Source organism: Rutidosis leptorrhynchoides, chromosome 5 (genome assembly GCF_046630445.1).
Source record: "Rutidosis leptorrhynchoides isolate AG116_Rl617_1_P2 chromosome 5, CSIRO_AGI_Rlap_v1, whole genome shotgun sequence".
In the NCBI taxonomy this organism is placed as follows: domain Eukaryota; kingdom Viridiplantae; phylum Streptophyta; class Magnoliopsida; order Asterales; family Asteraceae; genus Rutidosis; species Rutidosis leptorrhynchoides.
Genome location: NC_092337.1, coordinates 137848410 through 137865972, shown reverse-complemented (window position 1 = coordinate 137865972; position 17563 = coordinate 137848410).

Genomic DNA, 17563 nt, shown 5'->3' with positions numbered 1-17563 from the left:
CATACCGATTATCACATCAAAACTCCCTAACTCTACTAGTATCAAATCAATCTTAAATGTTTCGCTAACTAGTTTAATTTCTCGATTTTGACATATATTATCTGCTGAAATTAATTTACCATTTGCTAATTCGAGTAAAAATTTACTATCCAAAGGCATCAATGGACAACTTAATTTAGCACAAAAATCTCTACTCATATAGCTTCTATCCGCACCCGAATCAAATAAAACGTAAGCAGATTTATTGTCAATAAGAAACGTACCTGTAACAAGCTCCGGGTCTTCCTGTGCCTCTGCCGCATTAATATTGAAAACTCTTCCGCGGCCTTGTCCATTCGTGTTCTCCTGGTTCGGGCAATTTCTAATAATGTGGCCCGGTTTTCCACATTTATAACAAACTACATTGGCATAACTTGCTCCGACACTACTTGCTCCACCATTACTCGTTCCGACACCATTTGTTCCTTTCGTTCTATTAACCCCTGGTCCGTAGACCTCACACTTCACCGCGCTATGACCATTTCTTTTACACTTGTTGCAAAATTTGGTGCAGAACCCCGAGTGATACTTTTCACACCTTTGGCATAGCTGCTTCTGATTGTTGTTGTTGTTGCGGTTATTATTGTTGTTGGGATGATTGTTGTAGTTGCTGCTGTTGTTGTTGTTGTTGTTGTTGTTGTTGGGCCATTTGTTATAGTTGCGATTGATGTTGCGATTGCTGGGATAATTGTTGCGATTATTATTGTAATTGCTGTTGTTGTTGTATTGGTGATTCTTATCACCGTTTTCCTCCCACTTTCTTTTGACTTGCTTCACATTGGTCTCTTCAGCAGTCTGTTCTTTAATTCTTTCTTCAATCTGGTTCACTAGTTTGTGAGCCATTCTACATGCCTGTTGTATGGAGGCGGGCTCGTGTGAACTTATATCTTCTTGGATTCTTTCCGGTAATCCTTTCACAAACGCGTCGATCTTCTCTTCCTCATCTTCGAACGCTCCCGGACACAATAGGCACAATTCTGTGAATCGTCTTTCATACGTGGTAATATCAAATCCTTGGGTTCGTAACCCTCTAAGTTCTGTCTTGAGCTTATTGACCTCGGTTCTGGGACGGTACTTCTCGTTCATCAAGTGCTTGAATGCTGACCACGGTAGTGCGTACGCATCGTCTTGTCCCACTTGCTCTAGATAGGTATTCCACCATGTTAACGCAGAACCTGTGAAGGTATGCGTAGCGTACTTCACTTTGTCCTCTTCAGTACACTTACTTATGGCAAACACCGATTCGACCTTCTCGGTCCACCGTTTCAATCCGATCGGTCCTTCGGTTCCATCAAATTCCAAAGGTTTGCAGGCAATGAATTCTTTGTAGGTGCATCCTACACGATTTCCTGTACTGCTAGATCCAAGGTTATTATTGGTATATAGCGCAGCCTGTACTGCGGCTATGTTTAAAGCTAGAAAAGTACGGAATTCCTCTTCATTCATATTCACTGTGTGTCGAGTAGTCGGTGCCATTTCCTTCAAAATAGTCAAATGGAACAAGTTAATCATACAGAATATTAAGAGTAGTTAATAGTATTTCGTAGCATAATATGAACTCATTTATAAAAGCTTTTTCTTCATATTAGCGTTTTATAAGTTTAAATTCGGGTAGTACCTACCCGTTAAGTTCATACTTGGTAGCTAATATACAATTCAACTACTACAATTCTATATGAAAAACTGATTATAATAATATTTCGCGTTCAAACTTTTACACAATATTTTACAAACTTACAATACCGCTTATTTTACATATAGCATGAATATAGCACACAATAAATTTGATACAAGATGGTTGTGAAGATAATTCTAGCTAGTACACAAGTCGTTCAGCAAAGGCAATAAAGACACGTAATTCATACGTCCAGAAACAAGTCATGCATTCTGGTTTTACTAGGATTACTTCCCATCCTTGGTCTTGTGGAATATAACCGTTATGGCCGTCGATAAGACAGCGTGTTGTAACGTCGTCAAAGGGACGAGGGTTACGTAATGTCCAACAGTCTCGTAACAATCTAAAAACCTCATTTCTTACCCCAATTACCGACTCTGTCACTTGTGGGAACGTTTTGTTTAATAGTTGTAGCCCGATGTTCTTGTTCTCACTTTGGTGAGAAGCGAACATTACTAATCCGTAAGCATAACATGCTTCTTTATGTTGCATGTTAGCCGCTTTTTCTAAATCACGAAGTCCAATATTCGGATATATTGAGTCAAAATAATTTCTTAACCCATTGCGTAAAATAGCATTTGGGTTCCCCGCAATATATGCGTCAAAGTAAACACATCGTAATTTATGGGTTTCCCAATGTGATATCCCCCATCTTTCAAATGAAATCCTTTTATAAACCAAGGCATTCTTGGAACGTTCTTCGAATGTCTTACAAACTGATCTCGCCTTAAATAGTTGTGCCGAAGAATTCTGACTGACTCTAGACAAGATTTCATCAATCATGTCTCCGGGTAGGTCTCTTAAAATATTGGGTTGTCTATCCATTTTGTGTTTTTATACTGTAAAATAGACAAGAGTTAGATTCATAAAAAAAATACTTATTAATACAAGCAATTTTTACATATATCATAAAGCATAAGCACACTATATTACATATATTACACCACACGAATACAACTATCTTATTCCGACTCGCTCCTTTCTTCTTGTTCGGTTTTGGTTCGTTTTGCTAAGTTTCTAGGGATATATGATGTTCCCCTAATACGAGTCGTCGTTGTCCACATTGGTTTAGAAAAACCTGGTGGTTTAGAGGTTCCCGGGTCATTGTTACATCTTAAGGACTTCGGGGGTTGACGATACATATAAAGTTCATCGGGGTTGGAATTAGATTTCTCTATTTTTATGCCCTTTCCCTTATTATTTTCTTTTGCCTTTTTAAATTCAGTTGGGGTAATTTCAATAACATCATCGGAATTCTCGTCGGAATCCGATTCATCGGAGAATTGGTAATCCTCCCAATATTTTGCTTCCTTGGCGGAAACACCATTGACCATAATTAACCTTGGTCGGTTGGTTGAGGATTTTCTTTTACTTAACCGTTTTATTATTTCCCCCACCGGTTCTATTTCTTCATCCGGTTCCGATTCTTCTTCCGGTTCCGATTCTTCTTCCGGTTCCGACTCTTCTTCCGGTTCCTCTTCGGGAACTTGTGAATCAGTCCACGAATCATTCCAATTTACATTTGACTCTTCATTATTATTAGGTGAGTCAATGGGACTTGTTCTAGAGGTAGACATCTATCACATAATATCAAACGCGTTAAGAGATTAATATATCACATAATATTCACATGTTAAAAATATATAGTTTCCAACAAAATTTGTTAAGCAATCATTTTTCAAGTAAACACGGTCGAAGTCCAGACTCACTAATGCATCCTAACAAACTCGATAAGACACACTAATGCAAAATTCTGGTTCTCTAAGACCAACGCTCGGATACCAACTGAAATGTCCCGTTCTTATTGATTAAAAACGTTCCATATTAATTGATTTCGTTGCGAGGTTTTGACCTCTATATGAGACGTTTTTCAAAGACTGCATTCATTTTAAAACAAACCATAACCTTTATTTCATCAATAAAGGTTTAAAAAGCTTTACGTAGATTATCAAATAATGATAATCTAAAATATCCTGTTTACACACGACCATTACATAATGGTTTACAATACAAATATGTTACAACATAATAAGTTTCTTGAATGCAGTTTTTACACAATATCATACAAGCATGGACTCCAAATCTCGTCCTTATTTAAGTATGCGACAGCGGAAGCTCTTAATAATCACCTGAGAATAAACATGCTTAAAACATCAACAAAAATGTTGGTGAGTTATAGGTTTAACCTATATATATCAAATCATAATAATAGACCACAAGATTTCATATTTCAATACGCATCCCATACATAGAGATAAAAGTCATTCATATGGTGAACACCTGGTAACCGACATTAACAAGATGCATATATAAGAATATCCCCATCATTCCGGGACACCCTTCGGATATGATATAAATTTCAAAGTACTAAAGCATCCGGTACTTTGGATGGGGTTTGTTAGGCCCAATAGATCTATCTTTAGGATTCGCGTCAATTAGGGTGTCTGTTCCCTAATTCTTAGATTACCAGACTTAATAAAAAGGGGCATATTCGATTTCGATAATTCAACCATAGAATGTAGTTTCACGTACTTGTGTCTATTTTGTAAATCATTTATAAAACCTGCATGTATTCTCATCCCAAAAATATTAGATTTTAAAAGTGGGACTATAACTCACTTTCACAGATTTTTACTTCGTCGGGAAGTAAGACTTGGCCACTGGTTGATTCACGAACCTATAACAATATATACATATATATCAAAGTATATTCAAAATATATTTACAACACTTTTAATATATTTTGATGTTTTAAGTTTATTAAGTCAGCTGTCCTCGTTAGTAACCTACAACTAGTTGTCCACAGTTAGATGTACAGAAATAAATCAATAAATATTATCTTGAATCAATCCACGACCCAGTGTATACGTATCTCAGTATTGATCACAACTAAAACTATATATATTTTGGAATCAACCTCAACCCTGTATAGCTAACGACAACATTCACATATAGAGTGTCTATGGTTGTTTCGAAATATATATAGATGTGTCGACATGATAGGTCGAAACATTGTATACGTGTCTATGGTATCTCAAGATTACATAATATACAATACAAGTTTATTAAGTTATGGTTGGAATAGATTTGTTACCAATTTTCACGTAGCTAAAATGAGAAAAATTATCCAATCTTGTTTTACCCATAACTTCTTCATTTTAAATCCGTTTTGAGTGAATCAAATTACTATGGTTTCATATTGAACTCTATTTTATGAATCTAAACAGAAAAAGTATAGATTTATAGTCAGAAAAATAAGTTACAAGTCGTTTTTGTAAAGGTAGTCATTTCAGTCGAAAGAACGACGTCTAGATGACCATTTTAGAAAACATACTTCCACTTTGAGTTTAACCATAATTTTTGGATATAGTTTCATGTTCATAATAAAAATCATTTTCTCAGAATAACAACTTTTAAATCAAAGTTTATCATAGTTTTTAATTAACTAACCCAAAACAGCCCGCGGTGTTACTACGACGGCGTAAATCCGGTTTTACGGTGTTTTTCGTGTTTCCAGGTTTTAAATCATTAAGTTAGCATATCATATAGATATATAACATGTGTTTAGTTGATTTTAAAAGTCAAGTTAGAAGGATTAACTTTTGTTTGCGAACAAGTTTAGAATTAACTAAACTATGTTCTGGTGATTACAAGTTTAAACCTTCGAATAAGATAGCTTTATATGTATGAATCGAATGATGTTATGAACATCATTACTACCTTAAGTTCCTTGGATAAACCTACTGGAAAAGAGAAAAATGGATCTAGCTTCAATGGATCCTTGGATGGCTCGAAGTTCTTGAAGCAAAATCATGACACGAAAACAAGTTCAAGTAAGATCATCACTTGAAATAAGATTGTTATAGTTATAGAAATTGAACCAAAGTTTGAATATGATTATTACCTTGTATTAGAATGATAACCTACTGTAAGAAACAAAGATTTCTTGAGGTTGGATGATCACCTTACAAGATTGGAAGTGAGCTAGCAAACTTGAAAGTATTCTTGATTTTATGTAACTAGAACTTGTAGAATATATGAAGAACACTTAGAACTTGAAGATAGAACTTGAGAGAGATCAATTAGATGAAGAAAATTAAAGAATGAAAGTGTTTGTAGGTGTTTTTGGTCGTTGGTGTATGGATTAGATATAAAGGATATGTAATTTTGTTTTCATGTAAATAAGTCATGAATGATTACTCATATTTTTGTAATTTTATGAGATATTTCATGCTAGTTGCCAAATGATGGTTCCCACATGTGTTAGGTGACTCACATGGGCTGCTAAGAGCTGATCATTGGAGTGTATATACCAATAGTACATACATCTAAAAGCTGTGTATTCTACGAGTACGAATACGGGTGCATACGAGTAGAATTGTTGATGAAACTGAACGAGGATGTAATTGTAAGCATTTTTGTTAAGTAGAAGTATTTTGATAAGTGTATTGAAGTCTTTCAAAAGTGTATAAATACATATTAAAACACTACATGTATATACATTTTAACTGAGTCGTTAAGTCATCGTTAGTCGTTACATGTAAGTGTTGTTTTGAAACCTTTAGGTTAACGATCTTGTTGAATGTTGTTAACCCATTGTTTATTATAACAAATGAGATGTTAAATTATTATATTATCATGATATTATGATATATAATATATCTTAGTATGATGTATATACAGTTAAATGTCGTTACAACGATAATCGTTACATATATGTCTCGTTTCGAAATCATTAAGTTAGTAGTCTTATTTTTACATATGTATTTCATTGTTAATACACTTAATAATATATTTACTTATAATTTAACATAATTAACCAAGTGTATCAATATCTTAATATGATTCATATGTACCTAGTAAGACGTTGTTATAACGATAATCGTTATATATATCGTTTTCGAGTTTCTTAAATTAATAGTCTCATTTTTATGTATATAACTCATTGTTAAAATACCTAATGAGATACATACTTATAATAAAAACATGTTAACTATATATATAAGCATATATATGTCATCGTATAGTTTTTACAAGTTTTAACGTTCGTGAATCACCGGTCAACTTGGGTGGTCAATTGTCTATATGAAACATATTTCAATTAATCAAGTCTTAACAAGTTTGATTGCTTAACATGTTGGAAACATTTAATCATGTAAATATCAATCTCAATTAATATATATAAACATGGAAAAGTTCGGGTCACTACATATGAAACATATTTCAATTAATCAAGTCTTAACAAGTTTGATTGCTTAACATGTTGGAAACATTTAATCATGTAAATATCAATCTCAATTAATATATATAAACATGGAAATGTTCGGGTCACTGCACATAACATGCTTCTTCATGTTGCATGTTAGTATTCGGATATATTGAGTCAAAATAATTTTTTAACCCGTTGCGTAAAATAGCATTTGGGTTCCCCGCAATATATGTATCAAAGTAAATACATCGTAACTTATGGATTTCCCAATGTGATATCCCCCATCTTTCGAACGAAAGCCTTTTTGTGACGACCCGGAAATTTCCGACCAAATTTAAACTTTAATCTTTATATTATTCCAACACGATAAGTAAAGTTTGTTAAGTTAAATCTCAAGAATTTTAAACTGTGTTCATACATTCATTATAACCTCGACCAAATTCCGACGATTCACGAACCGTTATATATAAATAGATATGTATATGTATGTATATATTATAACTTGAGAATATTAATAAAGTATTAAACGTATAATACTTTACACGAACGTGTTTGTTTCAATATGATTTTTGACGAAATTAAAAAAATATATTAAATGATTGAATTATCAGAAACATTGAATTATGATTACAAGTGTCTCTTGAGAGGTCCACTATGATTTGAGAAAATCTATTCCTCTTAACGACATTCAGAATAATTTGTAAAGCTATTTATAAATAAAAACAAAAAGTGTCATTTATGAAAGTTAGAAAAAAGTTAGTGGAGAATTGGTTTCCATAATATTCTATTAATCTATTTTCAAACGTACAAAGACGTTTTCAGTTTAAAAAGAACTTTATTATTAAAACGTATATAACTTTTATAAATATCTAGAATCACTTTTGATAACTCATTACTTAACCAGTATAATAAATATAACGATATTTATATTTTATTTCATTAAATATATATAATGATTTAAATTAATATTATATATATTTATACGCGTATTATACATACATAGTTTTTATACTTTTACTATACTTTAACTTTACCTTTACTTTACTCTTACTTTACTTTAACTTTAATAATTCACTTTAATAATTCATACTTTAATAATTCACTTTAATAATTCATACTTTAATAATTCACTTTAATAATTCATACTTTAATAATTCACTTTAATAATTCACTTTAATAATTCATACTTTAATAATTCACTTTAATAATTCATACTTTAATAATTCACTTTAATAATTCATACTTTAATAATTCACTTTAATAATTCATACTTTAATAATTCACTTTAATAATTCAAAAATCTATTATAAATAGAATTCAATAGGTTTCATTATTTCATAGAAACTTGAAAATATATTTCTCTAAACTCTCTCAATCGATATATATATATATATATATATTTGCTCTGTATTATTTCAAGATATTATTAGTATACATAAAATATTAAGACGGAGTGCTGTCCAAGTGATTTCAAAATAGTTTTTTTTGAATGAGTCGAAGCTAAGGAAATTATGGGTTATAGCTATGGAGGTGATGGGTATGGTTCATGGGTATGCTCGTGAGATCAATCTAGTGTTTATCATCTCCGTTGCGTCTACGTACTTTCCTGCAATATTGAATCTCAATATTGATACGTTCGTGAATCCGAGGCCAACCTTGCACTTGTTAAATGACGTTATATGTATTTTTACTATGAAATACAGTATTGTGAGTTTCATTTGCTCCCTTTTATATATATTTTTGGGACTGAGAATACATGCGCTGTTTTTATAAATGTTTTACGAAATACGCACAAGTACTAAAACTAATTCTACGTAGGTTTAAACCAGAAATATACCCTTAGCTTGGTAACATTAAACTACTTGTCTATGTAGGGTAGGCGCGAATCCTAAAGATAGATCTATTGGGCCTGACAAACCCCATCCTGACTATGGGATGCTTTAGTACTTCGAGGTTATTTTAAACACACCTGATCTGGTGTACTTCAGAGGGTAAAATATGAACGTTAAGGCTTGTTACCGGGTGCCTACAACTTATAGAATACTTTTATATACTTGCGAGTGTACATATATTTATAAACGGAAATCTTGTGGTCTATTAATATATTGAAATGATTGTTATGATAAACCTATGAACTCACCAACCTTTTGGTTGACACTTTAAAGCATGTTTATTCTCAGGTATTAAAGAAATCTTCCGCTGTGCATTAGCTCATTTTAAGGATATTACTTGGAGTCATTCATGGCATATTTTGAAAGACGTTGCATTCGAGTCATTGAGTTCATCAAGATTATTATTAAGCCAATTAAAGTTGGATGTATTATGAAATGGTGTGCATGCCGTCAACTTTCATTGTCAAGAAAGTTTGTCTTTTAAAAACGAATGGAATGTTTGTAAAATATATCATATAGAGGTCAAATACCTCGCGATGTAATCAACTATTGTGAATCGTTTATAATGTATATGAACGGGTCCTTTCACTTTTATAGACCAAGGCATTCTTGGAACGTTCTTCGAATGTCTTACAAACTGATCTCGCCTTAAATAGTTGTGCCGAGGAATTCTGATCGACTCTAAACAAGATTTCATCAATCATGTCTCCGGGTAGGTCTCTTAAAATATTGGGTTGTCTATCCATTTTGTGTTTTTATACTGTAAAATAGACAAGAGTTAGATTCATAAAAAAAATACTTATTAATACAAGCAATTTTTATATATATCATAAAGCATAAGCACACTATATTACATATATTACACCACACGAATACAACTATCTTATTCCGACTCGTTCGTTTCTTCTTCTTCGGTTTTGGTTCGTTTTGCCAAGTTTCTAGAGATATATGATGTTCCCCTAATACGAGCCGTCGTTTTCCACATTGGTTTAGAAAAACCTGGTGGTTTAGAGGTTCCCGGGTAATTGTCACAACTTAAGAAATACGGGTGTTGACGATACATATAAAGTTCATCGAGTTTGGAATCAAATTTCTCTATTTTTATGCCCTTTCCCTTATTGTTCTCTTTTGCCTTATTAAATTGTGTTGGGGTAATTTCTATAACATCATCGAAATCCTTGTCGGGATCCGATTCATCGGAAAATTGGTAACCCTCCCAATACTTTGCTTCCTTGGCGGAAACACCATTGACCATACTTAACTTTGGTCGGTTGGTTGAGGATTTTCTTCTACTTAACCATTTTATTATTTCCCCCACTGGTTCTATTTCTTCTTCCAGTTCCGAATCTTCTTCCGGTTTCGATTCTTCTTCCGGTTCCGACTCTTCTTCCGGTTCCTCTTCGGGAACTTGTGAATCAGTCCACGAATCATTCCAATTTACATTTGACTCTTCATTATTATTAGGTGAGTCAATGGGACTTGTTCTAGAGGTAGACATCTATCACATAATATCAAACACGTTAAGAGATTAATATATCACATAATATTCACATGTTAAAAATATATAGTTTCCAACAAAATTTGTTAAGCAATCATTTTTCAAGTAAACACTGTCGAAGTCCAGACTCACTAATGCATCCTAACAAACTCGATAAGACATACTAATGTAAAATTCTAGTTCTCTAAGACCAACGCTCTGATACCAACTGAAATGTCCCATTCATATTGATTATAAACGTTCCATATTAATTGATTTCGTCGCGAGGTTTTGACCTCTATATGAGACGTTTTTCAAAGACTGCATTCATTTTTAAAACAACCATAACCTTTATTTTATCTATAAAGGTTTAAAAAGCATTACGTAGATTATCAAATAATGATAATCTAAAATATACCGTTTACACACGACCATTACATAATGGTTTACAATAAGAATATATTACATCAAAAATAAGTTTCTTGAATGCAGTTTTTACATAATATCATATAAGCATGGACTCCAAATCTTGTCCTTATTTTAGTATGCAACAGCGGAAGCTCTTAATAATCACCTGAGAATAAACATGCTTAAAACGTCAACAAAAATGTTGGTGAGTTATAGGTTTAACCTATATATTATCAAATCATAATAATAGACCACAAGATTTCATATTTCAATATACATCCCATAAATAGAGATAAAATTCATTCATATGGTGAACACCTGGTAACCGACATTAACAAGATGCATATATAAGAATATCCCCATCATTCCGGGACACCCTTCGGATATGATATAAATTTCAAAGTACTAAAACATCCGGTACTTTGGATGGGGTTTGTTAGGCCCAATAGATCTATCTTTAGGATTCGCGTCAATTATGGTGTATGTTCCCTAATTCTTAGATTGCCAGACTTAATAAAAAGGGGCATATTCGATTTCGATAATTCAACCATAGAATGTAGTTTCACGTACTTGTGTCTATTTTGTAAATCATTATAAAACCTGCATGTATTCTCATCCCAAAAATATTAGATTTTAAAAGTGAGACTATGATTCACTTTCACAGATTTTTACTTCGTCGGGAAGTAAGACTTGACCACTGGTCGATTCAAGAACCTATAACAAATATGTACATATATATCAAAGTATGTTGAAAATATATTTACAACACTTTTAATACATTTTGATGTTTTAAGTTTATTAAGTCAGCTGTCCTCGTTAGTAACGTAAAACTAGTTGTCCAACGTTAGATTTACAGAAAAAAAATTTATATATATTATCTTGAATCAATCCATGGCCCAGTGTATACACGTCTCAGGCTAGATCACAACTCAAACTATATATATTTTTCGAATCAACCTTAACCCTGTATAGCTAACTCCTGCATTACTGCATATAGAGTGTCTATGGTTGTTCCAAATAATATATACACATGGGTCGATATGATATGTCAAAACATTTGTATACGTGTCTATGGTATCCCAAGATTATATAATATGTTAGAATACATGTATAATACAATATAAGTTAGCTAGGATATGTTAATATAGATTTGTTACCAATTTTCACGTTGCTACAACAAGAAAAATTATCCAATCTTGTTTTACCCATAACTTCTTCATTTTAAATCCGTTTTGAGTGAATCAAATTGTTATGGTTTCATATTGAACTCTATTTTATGAATCTAAACAGAAAAATTATAGGTTTATAGTCTGAAATATAAGTTACAAGTCATTTTTGTAAAGGTAGTCATTTCAGTCGAAAGAACGACGTCTAGATGACCATTTTAGAAAACATACTTCCACTTTGAGTTTAACCATGATTTTTGGATATAGTTTCATGTTCATAAGAAAAATCATTTTTCCAGAAGAACAACTTTTAAATAAAAGTTTATCATAGTTTTTAATTAACTAACCCAAAACAGCCCGCGGTATTACTACGACGGCGTATGTCCGGTTTTACAGTGTTCTTCGTGTTTCCAGGTTTTAAATCGTTAAGTTAGCATATCATATAGATATAGAACATGTGTTTAGTTGATTTTAAAAGTCAAGTTAAAAGGACTAATTTTTGTTTGCGAACAAGTTTAGAATTAACTAAACTCTGTTCTAGTGATTACAAGTTTAAACCTTCGAATAAGATAGCTTTATATGTATGAATCGAATGATGTTACGAACATCATTACTACCTTAAGTTTTCTGGATAAAGCTACTGGAAATGTGAAAAATGGATCTAGCTTCAAAGGATCCTTGGATGGCTTGAAAGTTCTTGAAGCAGAATCATGACACGAAAAACAAGTTCAAGTAAGATTTCCACTCGAAATAAGATTGTTATAGTTATAGAAATTGAATCAAAGTTTGAATATGAGTATTACCTTGTATTAGAAAGATATCTTATTGTAAATAAGAAAGATTTCTTGAGGTTGGATGATCACTCTACAAGATTGGAAGTAAGCTAGCAAACTTGGAAGTATTCTTGATTTTATGAAACTAGAACTTGTAGAATTTATGAAGAACACTTAGAACTTGAAGATAGAACTTGAGAGAGATCAATTAGATGAAGAAAATTGAAGAATGAAAGTGTTTGTAGGTGTTTTTGGTCATTGGTGTATAGATTAGATATAAAGGATATGTAATTTTGTTTTCATGTAAATAAGTCATGAATGATTACTCATATTTTTGTAATTTTATGAGATATTTCATGCTAGTTGCCAAATGATGGTTCCAACATGTGTTACGTGACTCACATGGGCTACTAAGAGCTGATCATTGGAGTGTATATACCAATAGTACATACTTCTAAAAGCTGTGTATTGTACGAGTACGAATACGGGTGCATACGAGTAGAATTGTTGATGAAACTGAACTAGGATGTAATTGTAAGCATTTTTGTTAAGTAGAAGTATTTTGATAAGTGTCTTGAAGTCTTTTAAAAGTGTATGAATACATATTAAAACACTACATGTATATACATTTTAACTGAGTCGTTAAGTCATCGTTAGTCGTTACATGTAAGTGTTGTTTTGAAACCTTTAGGTTAACGATCTTGTTAAATGTTGTTAACCCAATGTTTATAATATCAAATGAGATTTTAAATTATTATATTATCATGATAATATGATGTATGAATATCTCTTAATATGATATATATACATTAAATTTTGTTATAACGATAATCGTTACATATATGTCTCGTTTCAAAATCATTAAGTTAGTAGTCTTGCTTTTATATATGTAGTTCATTGTTAATATACTTAATGATATGTTTACTTATCATAATATCATGTTAACTATATATATATCTATATATATGTCATCATATAGTTTTTACAAGTTTTAACGTTCGTGAATCACCGGTCAACTTGGGTGGTCAATTGTCTATATGAAACCTATTTCAATTAATCAAGTCTTAACAAGTTTGAATGCTTAACATGTTGGAAACACTTAATCATGTAAATAACAATTTCATTTAATATATATAAACATGGAAAAATTCGGGTCACTACAGTCCATGCCTCATATAGAGTTTCTTTTGGCTTTTGCGTGAACGTAACAATTTCTCCTTGAAGTCTTTCGGCTTTAGATGCCGGAAAGAATTGTTTAAGAAATTTTTCAACTAAAACATCCCATGTATCAATCGCCCCTTCAGGTAACGATTCTAACCAATCTTTGGCTTCTCCCTTTAAAGTCCAGGGAAACAACATGAGATAGATATGTTCATCCTCAACTTCTCTGATTTTGAATAGAGTACAGATCCTATTAAAGGTTCGAAGATGTTCGTTTGGATCTTCTTTTGGCGTACCACTATATTGGCATTGATTAGTTACCATGTGTAGGATTTGTCCTTTGAGTTCATAATCTGGAGCATTAATGTCTGGTTTAATAATGGCGTGTCCTTGGCCCGTGCGTGTAGCTCTCATTCGATCTTTCATACTTAGAGGTTACAGATTTTCCATGATTGAATTTGTTGAATCTGAATCACTAGAGGATTCTGAATTAATGGTTTCTTCCTCGACAATCTCTGGATGAGTGATTTGTGATTCAGGAGGAATGATTAGTGGTTCAGGATCTCTGAATTGTCCCTGAATATCATCCGGGTTCTCAATTGTGAGGTCGGATTCAAAAAATGGATTATCAAAAATTTGAATTGGAGTACTTGGTCGACTACATGACGATTCTAGAGAAAAATCAACGGCGACAATATTGCTAAATGTCTTGATCGAGTTACAGGTGGTAAACGTATGAAAGGTGGTGAACGTTTTGCTCGGTGCATTCACAGAATATCCTATTAGTTATAAAAGATAAAAATTATATAAGTTATCAAATTAATAGACTTTTCTGATTTTGCCCACGTTTCGAATAGCCAATAGATGCATCAGGTAGCCAGGACCCTTTAAATCGGAAGCCCACAACTCGCCACTAACAAATCCAACTATTACTACGAACCGAAAAATTTTGGATGTCTATAAATTTAACCGCTTAAAATAATTTTTCGTCAAAATTTTGAAGAAGATAAAAATCTATGTCCTGAAAACTAGAGCGTCGAGAAATAAGAAAAAAAAAGAGTGCGTCGAAAAATGTCGAAAAATAAAAGGTCGAAAAATAAGCGTCGAAACTTAAAAGTCTAAAAACTAAAAATTAAAACTTACGTCTAAAAGTATTAAAGCTTAAAGGAATTCTAAATCCAAAACGGCAATAACTTAAAAAGTACTAAAATTTTAAAACAGCGTCGCAAAATTCTAAAGCACCTAAATCTTAGTCTAAAGAAAAAGCACTTAAGGGATTTTACGGCAAAGTCTAAAAATCTAGAGCTACTATGTGACAACCCGGAAATTTTCAACCAAATTTAAACTTTATCTTTATATTATTCCGACAAGATAAGCAAAGTTTGTTAAGTTAAATCTCAAGAATTTTAAATTGTGTTCATACATTCATTATAACCTCGACCAAATTCCGACGATTCACGAACCGTTATATATAAATAAATATGTATATATATGTATATATATATATATATTATTACTTGAGAATATTAATAAAGTATTAAACGTATAATACTTTACATGAACGTATTTGTTTCAATATGTTTATCGATGGAATTAGAAGATAATATCAAATGATTGATTTATCAGATACATTGTGATATGATTACGGGTCTATGTTATGAGGTCCACTGTGATTTAAGAAATCTATTCTTTTTGACAACATTCGGAAAATGGTAAAGTGATTTATAAGTAAGAACGTGGAGTGTAAATAACTTAGATGTTGGATATCGGCAAGTTAAGTAACTCGACATTTTTTATTAAAATAATTTCATACATTTATTTAACCTTTGAACTTTATCGCATGCTTCACCAACAGACTGTAATTTAAAAACTTGAAATCTATTATGAATATATATGATTCTACTATTCTAAAACGTTTTATGATATAACGATTTCCATTATTTTAACCTTTAAACAAAATGATTCTTAAATATATTTAGTTTTGGAAAACAAAATTATCATATTTATTTGATTTAGTTTCAAACGTACAAAAATGTTTTCAGTTTAAAAAGAACATTATTATTAAAACATATATAACTTTTATAAATATCTAGAACTACTTTTGATAACTCATTACTTAACCAGTATGATAAAGATAACGATACTTATATTAAATATATATAACGATTTAAATTAATATTATATATATTTATACGCATATTATACGTACATAGTTTTATACTTTTACTATACTTAAACTTTACCTTTACTTTATTTTTACTTTACTTTAACTTTAATAATTCACTTTAATAATTCATACTTTAATAATTCACTTTAATAATTCACTTTAATAATTCATACTTTAATAATTCACTTTAATAATTCATACTTTAATAATTCACTTTAATAATTCATACTTTAATAATTCACTTTAATAATTCAAAAATCTATTATAAATAGAATTCAATAGGTTTCATTATTTCATAGAAACTTGAAAATATTTTTCTCTAAACTCTCTCAATCGATTTACATATATATATTTACTCCGTATTGTTTCAAGATATTATTAGTATACATAAAATATTGTGACGGAGTGATGTCCGAGTGATTTCGAAATTGTTTTTCGAGCGGGATAGAGCTAAGGAAATTATGGGTTATAGCTATGAAGGTTATGGGTATGGTTCGGGAGTAATGCTCGTGAATCAAACTAGTGTTTATCATCTCCGTTGCGTCTACGTACCTTTCCTGCAATATTGAATCTCAATATTGATACGTGAGTACTCATAATTTAACTTTTACATACTAATAGTGTATCCCTGACTAGTGCTCGAGTATATAGGATTATGCATGTTTGTACTTTTAATATTGCCTTTAGTTAGGTTATGCTAAATCCTGAATTAGTTATATATGCGACTGAGATAAGGTATAAGATATGCATGTCGTTGGAAAGCTAGCGAATGATTTCGATGAACGGATTTGAAGTTATAGTCCATTGAATTTTTGTATTATTATTAAAAATGATTATTATTATCTTCGTTATTATCGTCGTTCTAGTTTTATCTTATTATTATTATTATTATTATTATTATTATTATTATTATTATTATTATTATTATTATTATTTTTTTTATTATTATTATTATTATTATTATTATTATTATTATTATTATTATTATTATTATTATTATTATTATTATTATTATTATTATTATTAATATCTTTATCAATAAAAGAATTTATCATTAAAAATTGTTATTTTTATTATTATTACTATCGTTATTATCGTTAAAGTTATAATTAGTATTATTATTATCCAATTATTATTATTATTATTATTATTATTGGTATTATTATTATTATTATTATTATTATCATTATTAATATATATATCATTATTTAAAAATGGTTATTGTTATTGTTATTATTATTATTATTACTATATTATCATTAAGATAATTATTAGTATTATCGTTAATAATGTTATAGTAACTATCATTATTAATATTAGTGTAATTAAAACAAATATTTGTAACACCTAATTATTTTGATTACTATTATTATCATTATTATGAACACGATATAAAAGACGATTAAAAGCTATTAAACGAAATGATTAGAAAATAATGAGTAAGAGTATCATGATGAAATTAAAATATTATAAGATATTGATTTAGATAAAATTATCGTTCTTATTATTTTTATCATTACTATTATTATTAAAAGTATCTTTAGTATTAAAACTATCATTTTAACAAAAATTGTTATTTTAATAGAAATATCATTG